Here is a 12,034-nt window from a genome sequence, read left to right on the forward strand (position 1 = left end):
GATTTTGCGTCTCTCATAGCTCTTTAATAACTAACTAGCTTGTCCCTCCAGATACACAGCAAAACTAAGTGCTTCTTCCATTTCCATTCAGCCAGTCTACAATCTTACTTGAGAGCACGGGTGTAATCATTCAACCACGGATCAGCCTTGAACTTTGATGACTTGATCTTTACAGGAGCTACAGGGTCGAGAATTAAAATACAGGTAGAATGGAAGGAGGAGATGAAACAGTCAGGTGAGGCAGGATATAACAAGTTGTCTAGGGTAGCCTATTGGGATCACTATTTAAAAATGCTGATGCAAAGTCTCTAGCAGAAACAAAATATTGGATGACCAGGGTTCCATTACAGCACATTTGACCTCAAAACAAAATACCAAGTAAAAGAAGCCTGATAATAAAAAATATATTATTAATAATAAAAATAATAGCTGAATAGTTATTCACTAAACAACTATTTTTGCAATATCTAAGCAGTTTCTTCACATCTCAAATCTGAATATGCCATCGGATTGCTCATGTAGGAAAACCTAAAGCACATTTAATTAATATTTTTACCTTGTTTAGTCAAAAAGATACACTGAAATTTTTCAGTCAAAAAGATACACTGAAATTTTTCAGTGTATCTTTTTGACTAAACAAGGTAAAAACATGAATAGATTTCAGTCTGGCGGTGGTGGCCATGTTGGATTTCTCACATTTTGAGGCATTTTGGGGCATTTTTGAGCTTCATATACAGCAGATTTGGATTCAGCACCCCTTAATACTCCTAGAAATGTTGTATATTATAAATATTCACAAAATGCCTCCACTCTGCCTAGACTATTTTAACAGGTGCTTAAATTAGCCCTGTGCTTCACCAGGTGTTGTCAATTTGGATTTTACCATGTGGGATTTGTGGCAGGGATGAATATTTCTTTTTAACATTTTTTTTCTTATAATTTCTTGTGTGACTGTGTCACTAACTGTAGTCGTGTACAGCTAAAACATCAGTGAAAACTTATAGTAAATGCAGTCGACCACTGAGGCTGTTTGTTTTGTTTGACTTTTGTCCGTAGTGGTTTGAACCAGTGGGTATTTAAAGCTGCTGTATCCTTCATTAAGGCCTCCATTTGTGGGCTGAGGGAGCTCCTCTGACCCTGTGTTTGTTTCTTTGTTTAGCTGTAGCAGTCGATTCAAAGTGTAGACACCTGCTCCAGCGGTCAGCCGTGCTTCTGTATAACTCATCGCACATTGACAGCGTAGCAGACAATTGATTTGACGCTGTCTCTGTGTTACTGCTTTTGAGTCTGCCTCTGCAGCATCTCTGTCACTTTAAATAAAGAAGGACATCTCACTGAGGCCTCACTACACAATGTGCAGAACATTAGGTCTGTGTGGTCCCTGGACATACAGCCTTGTGTGGGTGCTGTGAAGTGGATTATTTCACAGCTTTAGTTGCATCTAGGGACACAAAGTTTGTGATTTTATTTTATTTATTGCAAAAAAAAAAAAATGAGGCAGAAAATCAAGAGTGTTGCTCACACACGATTTTCCCTGCACATCTCAACAAGCATTATTACACTACTCTCCTTTTACCATACATCACAATTACTGGCATACAGTATGCGCTATTTTATATAATTAGTATTAATGGGAACTAATGAACAAAGCTCATTAATCTGCAGGAATAGCTTGTTTTGTAGCAGATGTAGTTTGAGCTGCATAACTCTTTTTTTTGTTATTATTGGCAAAAAAGCAAAGCAAATTTTAAAAAACACAATGTGTTTGTTACAAATGATTCAAATGTAATTTTTATCTAATCATGTACTATCTGCTTGAGTGGATCCCATGCTGTGATAACAATCATTGATTCAGGATAGAATTTCAAATTGATGCCTTGGTCAGTGAGAAATAAATCAGTACTGCTTCTTATTTTTGACAAATCAGCAAAACAGTTTTGCTTTGTGAGACTAAAAAACAGCCAACAGTCTAACTACCAAGTTTATGGTTGAGAGGTGGCTTGATCCACTCTCATCTCTGTTTATGGATGCTCTTGAGACCCTTTTTCTGTGACCTTGCATCCTCCAAGGCTTCACTGAAGCTGTTAGATGATGCCTCCCTCCCTTAAACATCAGTCAACCTGAGCTGACAACCGTCATATACCATACATGTTTTTTTTTTGTTTTGTTTTTTACTATTTTGAGAATCTCTTGTCACTCAGCAGACGCTCCCTCCCTTGAGTCGTCAGCCTTTAAAAACATTAAATGACATGAAATACCACATTCAAAAGCATGAAGACAATCATGTTTGATGTCATACAGTATGTGCCCCTCAACAGAAGGCTACTGCACCTTTGTTTTGCCCTTCAAGCCCCATACAGCGGGGTCTGATCTGGCATATTAATATTATTTAATCCAACCATTTAACCAGAATCTCTCTCAGGCTAAGCCACTAAGACTTAGTGCAGAGATCAATTGCTAACTGTCAAATGTTGTCTTTACCGGACATGCAACACTTCATTAGTGATATTCATTTAAGATTTATTGATGAATTAATGGCTGTCCAGGCAGTGATGTCTCTACTGGGAGGTGTTTCAAGCATGAGCCTATTTTTCCCACAGGGAGATCGACAGACACCTCAGAGTCAGAGTATTAGCCTCTATGTAATAGTAGGAAGACGCAGAGCATACAGTATATCACTGCATGCAGAGGTGTTCCTCCATTATCCTCCACAATTTCTTGTCCCAGTTGGATCAATCGTCCTCTAAATAGAGATCGTAATTCAGCTCAGGGTTGACAAAGTACCAAACTTGTCAAGGGCAAAAAAATAGAGCTGTGCTGCTGTTTTCTCTCAAATGTTGTCTTTGATGTCTGTGCTTTTTTGTGCCATCACTCTGTAAATCATGTTTTTTGTTTTTTTTTGGTAGGGGGCTCTACTTCTGGGGTCTGATTTATTTTTGTGTGTGAATACTAGATGGGTTCTCACGCTGTCTTTCCCTCTTGATTGACTATTCAAACATTTACAGTGCACTACGGGCGTGAGCCACCACACAAAATTGACCAATCACTTGGCATTCAGTGTACGATAACGGCTCAAGTTATCCTCCAGTGAATGGTAACTGCACGGCGATAAACAGACTTCTACTGCCAGTTCAATATGCTCGCCAGCGATTTTGTCTTCGCACTCGCGGTAAAATTGACCATAAAATGGCATTTGGCACAACAGATGTTGCAAAGATAAAGGAAAACTGACGTACAGGGTATGTCACAACGCTTCTGTGTCTTGCTTGAATCAGCAGTGTGTTGACAAAAATGTGCCATGACTTTGTAAATATAAATGTCATCAGTGCTGTTACGATCCATTGCTATTCATGAGCAGGAGACGTTATAAGGTCACCTCTACGAAAAGGGCTAGATTCTCTAAAGGGGCTACTTCAACAATAGACCTGAGAGGCTCAGTCTGCCATAGCCTCGCTCGTTGATTAGAAATCACATGTGCCTGCATTAATAAGAGACAACCTAATCTAGGTGTACTCATTCCAGTGGCTGAACAATGGACATGGCCTTTAATTAGAAAAGGAAGCGATCATGTCTAATGAAAATAAATAGTAATATACCAAAGGGCTAGTGCAGGAGCTCAGTGCTCACTGCTGCAGCTGGAGTTTTTCTGTCGAGGGTTTTTGTGTTTTTCTCAGTGTCAGACAGTTCACACAGCTCAAAGATATGCAGCTAAGATAGCTGTGTTGCTACTGGCTGTTACAAGTTATATATGTTGGTCTATATTGAAAGTGTTGGTGCCCTGGCTACACTCTTTTTATTTTTTTTTTGGGAGTCGAGCTGCTTACATGAATCCCACAAACATACAGTGGAGTACAGGCCCAGGCGACTCAGAAAATATGAACAAACACCATCAGTGTTGGTTTTATAGATGGTGTTGTAAGGGGCTACACAACACAGAAGTATGGTAAAAGATGTTTATTGGAAGCTACAGGGAGGATGGTGAGTGGGCTGCAGAAAGCAGGGGGGGTGGACAGTGTAAAGAAGACAGAGGGACAGGACGAGTTCTGTGGAAATGCCCAAACAAGAAAAGACTGACGAGGAGAACTGGTGACAAATTTGAAATTTGAGGTGTATTCACTCAGCAGCTGCAGAGTTTACCATCATGGCAGAGCGGATGCAGCAGAGCCGAGCTGGTTGCAGCTGCTGAGGTTCTGATCTGACTCCAACACACCTGTCCCTCCCTCCCTCTCTCTCTCTTTCTCTCTCGAATGTGTTTTTTGTTACTGATTGCTTGCACATGTAAAAAGCAACACATTTACTCAGAACAATGTGTAAAGATGCCATGCATTCTGTTTTGTGGCCACAGTAATACCCGATAGACTTAGAACTCTCTCATTGTGAATGTGAGTGAAATGGAGGTTGGTTGAGTTCAGGAGAAAAATGAGACCACCAATTACCAAACCTTTATTCAACCAGATAAAGCTTACTGAGATACAGTAGAATCTCTTTTTCAAATGCGACCTGAATTAAATAAGAATGTTTTGTTTGTTAGGCTTTCAAAAACACAACACAAACAACAAACAAACTGTGATTCTTGTGTATTTTTATTTGCTGTCACACTGTCTCTAGACAAATTCATTACATTGCTGCTTTACAGGGCCTGCTATGCTGCAAGGATTATTTCAGCTATGCGGAAAGAAAGCAAACACAAAGAATTCATACATTACTAGTGCATGGCAGTGGAGAGGGGAGAGGCCCTAATGGTGTGGAGCTGCAGCAGGTCTCCATATCAATCCTCTGAGATGCTTTCATGTTGTTTCTCACTGAGTTCCGTTGAAGTCGATTTCTCACACTATGTGGAAACAAAATGGGATCCTAATATGTTTATGTTGAGTATGAATCATTAACAAAGCTCATCAAAACACAACTGATTTGACTTGTGCTATAAAGAGACAAAGGGGGAAAAAAACTCAATTAAGAGTTGCGTTCTGAAATTCTGAAAACATAATTTACCGCAGAACTAATTGGACTACCTTGACTGAGTTTATGGATATTCATTCATGTCCCTTTTGGCTCATCTGTCATTTATGTCAACATTTGGGAGATCTGAGGCTCGGATGTATCGGAATGAAAAACAATCCCACATCTCTGATGGTCCCCAGAACAGAGATATAACAAATACCAGAATAATTAGACGATATTCTTTTGTTTGAAGGTTGCCGAACATTTCCATGACAATAGAAATGTAATTAGTAATAACACCTAGAAAGTTGAGGCTGTCACCGGGGTTGGAAACATTGTAATTTCCCTTTTTTTTTTTTTTTAGCACCAGCGATTAGACAATTTGCGGCGTTGTAAGGCTCGCTGCGACTTTGAATGAGCCTTTATAGCTTTGTCGAATGAAATAATGTGAACCGCCTATCTGGGTATTTTTGTATGTGCTAGAATTATGGGTTTATTGAAGCTGTATAATTGCATTTTATTGTTTCTTTCTTTCACCTCTCCCTTCCTCTTGTGGCTCATACCCCATCCACCCTCAGAGGACAGTCCTTTTTATTTCTTTTTTACTTCTGTACAGTAAATTTGATCTCCTTTCATTATGCAAATCAATTTAATTTCAGCTAAAACCTGGAGAGAGCAAGTGAGAGAGACTTGGCGAGAGAGGAAGATGAATTAGAAAAAGATGAAAAGGAAATACAACAAAATGCATTCAGAATGAAGCACTAGATTCTCGCTGGATCTAATTTCAGTAGATTAAACCTTCCATTTTTCCCCCCTTCCCCGCTCGGCCTTTTTATCCATGAAGCATTCCGAGCTGATTTAGGTTGACACCTGTTTTGCCCTAAAACAATTGCACTCCTTGCCCAATGTCGGAGGGTGAGAGACAGATGGAGCTTTAGGATAAACTGTCTCAGTGATTACCCTCTCTGTCTTGTACAGTAAGTCAACATTATAAATCTCAGCGGAGACAGTGGAGCAGTATCAGCCAACTCTAAAAGCCAATTACTTTCTCAATGACCTGGCTCATGTAATATTTACAGCAATATAGTGGGGTCTATTTACTTCAAGTCTATGGGATTGTGATGTGGAAGTAATAAAATTATTATCTTACATTTTCAATGTTGCCGTGTATCTGGCGTGCGAGCTGCTGCAGCGTGACAAGAAACATTTACACAGCAGCACAATGATCAAAGGTGAATTTTTATTTTAAATATGATTTCTTTTTCTTTTCTTTTCTCTCCCCTCCCCCCATTTTTTTTTGAAGTTTGTTTTCCCAATTTCACACTGAGGATTTTCTGAAAAGATTTTTTTATTTTATTTAGTGAATTTACTTTGATGTTCATTTAATGCAGAACACACAAGCTCACACAGTCTGGCATGTTTTCCTCTAAATTGCTGCTCTTTTTCCTCCCACACCCTTGACAAATTTAATTACTATTACCAAAGAGTTCACAATCAAGCAGTTTGCTAAGTGATGTTAAGGCAACAGGACAGACCCCATGGTGAGAGGGGTTGCAGCTCCTCTCCACACGGAGCCGTTCGATGAAAATGTACATGCTTTAATGTGTTTGTGTGTGCATGCTCAAGTATACGTGTGTGTGTGTTAAGTGTGTCTGCATGGGGCCAGGAAGACGCTGGGGTGTACACAAGCTGTCTCAGCTGTGGCCAGTCCCTGCCCACGCACACTAAGTACTTGGCCCAACACACACACACATATAAACACACAAACATGCACTGATAGAGACAATGAATGCCATTGGCAAGGTTATTACTCTGTCTCATACATGTGTCCCTACGACCCTCCCTCCTCCTCTCTTCTCAACTTTTTGATCTATTCTCTCTTTTGTATGAAAAATAATGAGGACGTCATTGCAGATACATCAAATAGGCCCAACGTCATCTGCACTGATGTGGGAGGATTTGTATTTTTTGTGCATAGATTAATAAAATAAACAGGGTATAGGTGCGCACTATATCTGACATTTGACATTCATTTGTCTGCATCTAAGGCATCTTCATCAAACACAACACCGCACAAAGCAGCAATGTTGTAATGCTGCCAGAATGAGATTCACAAATGTATGTGTAGGGGCAATTGTAACAGATGAACCTGGATTGTCTGCGGCGACTCCTATTATCTGCTCTTTTTTTCCCCCCAGAGTCACCTTTATGCCGATTAAAATGCTATTTGACCTGTAAAATATCAAGTGGTTTGTCGCCAGGACATATTGTACATGAAATGTGTTTATGGTATTTGTGGCCTCAGTTTCAGCCAAGAACAAACACTGCCAACTCCTATTTCTTGGCTTTCACTTGACAAGCTTTTCTGCTCAAGGCTTTTAAGTCATTTTTCCAAAAAAAAAAGGAAAAGAAAAAGAAAAAAAATGTTGTGCCTCCTGTTAGAGGGGGCTCTGGATCAGATGTGTACTTCAAATCTTGTTTTTGCTGCTATTTTGACCTTGTTTGACTTACTATATATATATATGGCCTGATCAAGCTGCAAGGCCAGCTGCAGACTGCAATGAAGATGCAGAAAACAGTGAGACAATAGTAACATATGTTTTCATGCACATAGCTGGACAAAAATCTAACTTCAAACTGATTCCAAATGTATAATGTGACGGTGCTAAAGATGATGATGATATTGCAGTATTACCTAGATAATTACAGTATTACATTTTTACTTGGTATCTATTAAGGCAATAAATATTATCAGCATCTGCAAGAATAGACACACTGGCCTATAGACTTATATGGTAAATTAAAACCAGATCAGGATGATTAAAATATGTACCTTGTTATTACCAGAAACTAAGTGTGTGTGGCATTTAATAATTTAAATATTATATAGATTTATTATGTGACTAAATGTCTCAAATGTGGATTCAAATTGTATTTATTTATTTGTTACCTGAACATGAATTATGGTTGTGCTACGCTGACCTTGGGACTTTTTGCTCTCTACAGAATTATAAATGAGAATCTTCAGTCCGCTGGGCTATTTATTGTGTTTCCATCACACGGTCATCAGCTTGAGAACAAAGTTGTTGTGATTGGATTTTCTGAATCATCAGTGTAGTTGGTACTGTTGATGGAAATGTCAGTGCCATTTAAATCAATGCAATCAATTCTAGTTCCATGAATGTGTTTGTCAACCACAGAAAATATCATAGTATCAATTTATTGATTGATGATATTGTATTCCAAGTCCCTCCTCGACGTAGTGTGGTGCCCCATCACCTATCAAATGTGGACATATTGAGTATGGTATGTCTGCTAGCATTACATCATCCAAAGCAGTGTAGTGCTGCAGCTCTGTGTGTCTCTTTCTCAGTATGTAATGTAACTTCCGACACTATGGGTCTTTCAATCAAAACAATAGGTATCATAACAAACAGAGCAGGTGATCTAAACTGGTATTAAGCAGTCAGGTGATATAGGACAGGAAGTCTCCAACAGCTGAGAGATGAGCTGTACAACATTTTTCCTTTTTTATTTTCTACGATAACTTAAGATCCAGACGTGCCATCATTAAAATCCCTCTAAATACATAGTTGAAAAAAGATGTAAGATGTGGATGTCTTTAACAAATTGTCAGTTTAGACAATTATAGTTAAATAATTCTAGCAGACTAAGCTCATGCATATTTTATAACTTGAAGAAGTGAATAATAATAATAATGTCCAACATACTGTAACTTTAACCAGGCCCCTTCAGAGGGCACAACTAATATTTATTAGACTACTGATGTTTTAGTGTATTTAAGTGTTAATGTCACTCTTAGTTTTTCTATCAATGTTTTAATGCCATTCTTAGTCTTATGCAATATATTGAATGCCATCCCAGACAAACCATGTAAAGCACTTTATGCTGCTCACTTGTATGAAAAGTGCTTATAAATAAAGATTGATTTGATTTGATTCAGTTTATTAACAGGTAGTGATAAACATCCGTCATTTTCTGTTTCTCAACAACTAATGTTTTCATAAACTGCATTTATCATGAAAAATGGCTCAGCTAAGTTGCTCACTCAGGATGGCGCGGTGAAGAATGATGATGATCATTATAGTACAGAAGCAGTCCTCCTTGAGAACATCTGCACGCCACCTCAACACGATGCTGATGTCAACAAAACGACGCAGACTCTGGTGAAAACGAGGACACTTTCAACAGCCTACTTTCCCTCATACAGCTGGCTGTGGATGGCCAACAGGTGGACCCAAGGGTGCAATTTCCCTTTCAACTTTGGTGGAGACATCTGCTTGGGGCTGCTCACTGCTGCTACAATTACAGTCTTCACAAGAGCAATGTGTTCTTAATGGAACACTATTAACATGCATAATACACTCCACATACTTATAAGCCATTTCATTAACCCTGTCAACATGAGATTCTGGCATGAACTGTGTGTAGTGAGGGGGAAATGATGGTTGCAATTCACATTTACATTTACATGTAAAGATTAATGAATGGAGAAATGCCTGGGACATGTGTAGCCAGTAAAACACATGAATATAAATACTTGTCTGTAATGAATAAATAATTAAATAGGGTTCGTTAAAAGAGCATGGTTAAATGTCACATAGTTCACAGATAAGTTTATTCCAAATTCTTATATGTTTAATTTAATTGTAGCCTATTTCTTGCCAATTTCATGGAGTGATATCTTAAAGGGATAGTTCACCCAAAATTCAAATTTCACTCATTATCTACTCACCCTCATGTGGACTAAGGGCTGGGAGAAGTTTCAGAGTCCTCCGTGCCTTCTCTGAGTTACAGCGGGGCTCGGCACATCACTGCATGTCCATATGACGGTAGCGAATGGGCCTCACTTTTCTTCGTCCAAAAAGACACACCAAAAAACATCCAAATACCATAGTGCTCGTCTGTAATGTCCCTCTTGTATTGAAGCCCCAACATGAGAAATTGTTCCGAAAAAAACTAAATAAGTCTATATTTCAAGCTTGTTTGTCGCAGAAGCTCCTCTTCCTGGTCCGTCCAAATCTCGCACAATTTTGCTGTGTGGAGGTATTTGGATGTTATTTGGTGTGTCTTTTTGGACGAAGAAAAGTGACCTCCGTTCGCAACCGTCATATGGACATGCAATGCTGCACGGAGCCCCGCTGTAACTCAGAGAAGCCACGGAGGACTCTGAAACTTCTCCCAGCCCTTAGTCGACATGAGGGTGAGTAGATAATAATGAGTGAAATTTGAATTTTGGGTGAACTATCTCTTTAAAGAGGTGAGTAAGGTTATGGCGCTTTTCCACTACACAGTCACACGGCTCGGTAGAGGTGCGTTTCCACTACAGCTGAGTTCTCTAGTTCCTGGGGGCGGGGTTGTCGTGGGGGCGATCGCAGGGCCGTTGTCCGTCTCTCTCTCTTTTTTCGATCATCTCATCAGCTCCAAACTCACTCGTCTGCACCTCGATTACGGACCACAGTGTGGTTTTCCACACAGCACCATTTAACTCGGTGAAGGAATAACAACAGTCTCAGTACAGATCAGTGGTCACTGTTGCCGCTCTGTTTTTGAAATTTCCGGGTTTGATTCTTATGTCGGACGTAGCGCTCGCACTCTTCCAGTGACGACGCTCTGCCCAATCGGTGGAAGGCAGTCGGCTGACGTCACGTTTTAGTATTGCTTCGGCTCGCTTGGAACCAGGGCCGAAGAGGTACTAGAAATAGTACCTGGTACAAAAGCGCTATTAGTAACCCCGGATTTCCTTCGTCCTCTGCCCAGCATCAACGGCAGCCAGCGCTGCCTTGCGAGCCAGCCGTATTCACGTGAGATCAGGAGATCACGTAATAATCCTGAACATATTAAAGGTAGTTTCTGTAAAGTTAAAGCAGAAGTAAGCAGCATTTTTGTGTTAAAGCAGAAGTAAGCAATATTTTTGTGTTAATATAAGTCTTAAAGACCCACTCCCATGAAAATCGTGTTTTTCGTGCTTTTCACATGTTCCTGTGGCATTTTTCTCATGTTAGAGCACATATCAGCAGAAAAGGAAGTGCAAAATTGCATTTTTTTTTTTTTTTTTTTTTAAAGTATATTTTTTGGGCATTTATGCCTTTATAGATAGTACAGTTGAGACAGACAGGAAACGGGGAGGCAGAGAGAGGGGGAATGACATGCAGCAAATGGCGCCCGACGCGGGACTCGAACCAGGGCCGACTGCAGCGAGGACTGTGCCTCTATACATGGGGCGCCCGCTCTAACCACTACGCCACGCGACGCCCCGCAAAATTGCATTTCTGAGTTTTTCTGCCTTCAAATTGCTGTGAACCAATGGCAGACGCAAACTGGCAGTTTCAGGGAGACTGGAGCTGACGTGTCACAGCTCCAGGGGAGGGCACTAGTGCTACAAGCTCCCGCCCCGCGCTGCATCTGGCTCAGAGGTGAAAGCCTTAACAGCTCAGTGTAGCTGTCAAGGTATAACAGGTAGCTCACCTGGTAGAGCAGCTTGCACCGTGAGCAAGGACTATGTTCCAGTCTGGGATTGAATCCCAGTGTGGAGTTTTACGCTAAACGGGCTGAATCTGTAATTGTACAATGTGCAGCTGTCAGCGAGCGGGGGGTGGGGTGCGAGGAGGTGGCTGGGCGGGTGCAGAGCAGCACAGTCTCCGCCCACCCTCCAGAGGTGCATTGCTAATGTGCATTGCTAATGAGCTGGTTTTAAAATGACCAAAAAGGGTCGCGGGAGTGGGACTTTAATACATAGAGTGTTTGGACACTCTGCTCTGCTCTGAGCCGAGAAGAAAACTTTTCTCGTATCCTACAAGTTTTATCCAATGAGGAGAGAGAACGGCATGAAGGGCTGTGTGTGCAGCCAAGGGATGCGCGTGAATGTGGTGACGTAGGGACGAGGACCAATAGATCCATGACGAGGGCGGGGGCTGCTAACTCCATCGGCTGACAAGATGTTATGGTGCGTTCAAGGCAGCCCGTAACTCGTGTTTTTCCGACCTGTGAAGTTGTACCAGTTCGATCTGGTACGAGTTCACGGGTCGGAAGTTACGAGTGGCCGTTATAGTGACTTTCACAGGTAAAACAG

Source organism: Trachurus trachurus, assembly GCF_905171665.1.
Source record: "Trachurus trachurus genome assembly, chromosome: 5".
In the NCBI taxonomy this organism is placed as follows: domain Eukaryota; kingdom Metazoa; phylum Chordata; class Actinopteri; order Carangiformes; family Carangidae; genus Trachurus; species Trachurus trachurus.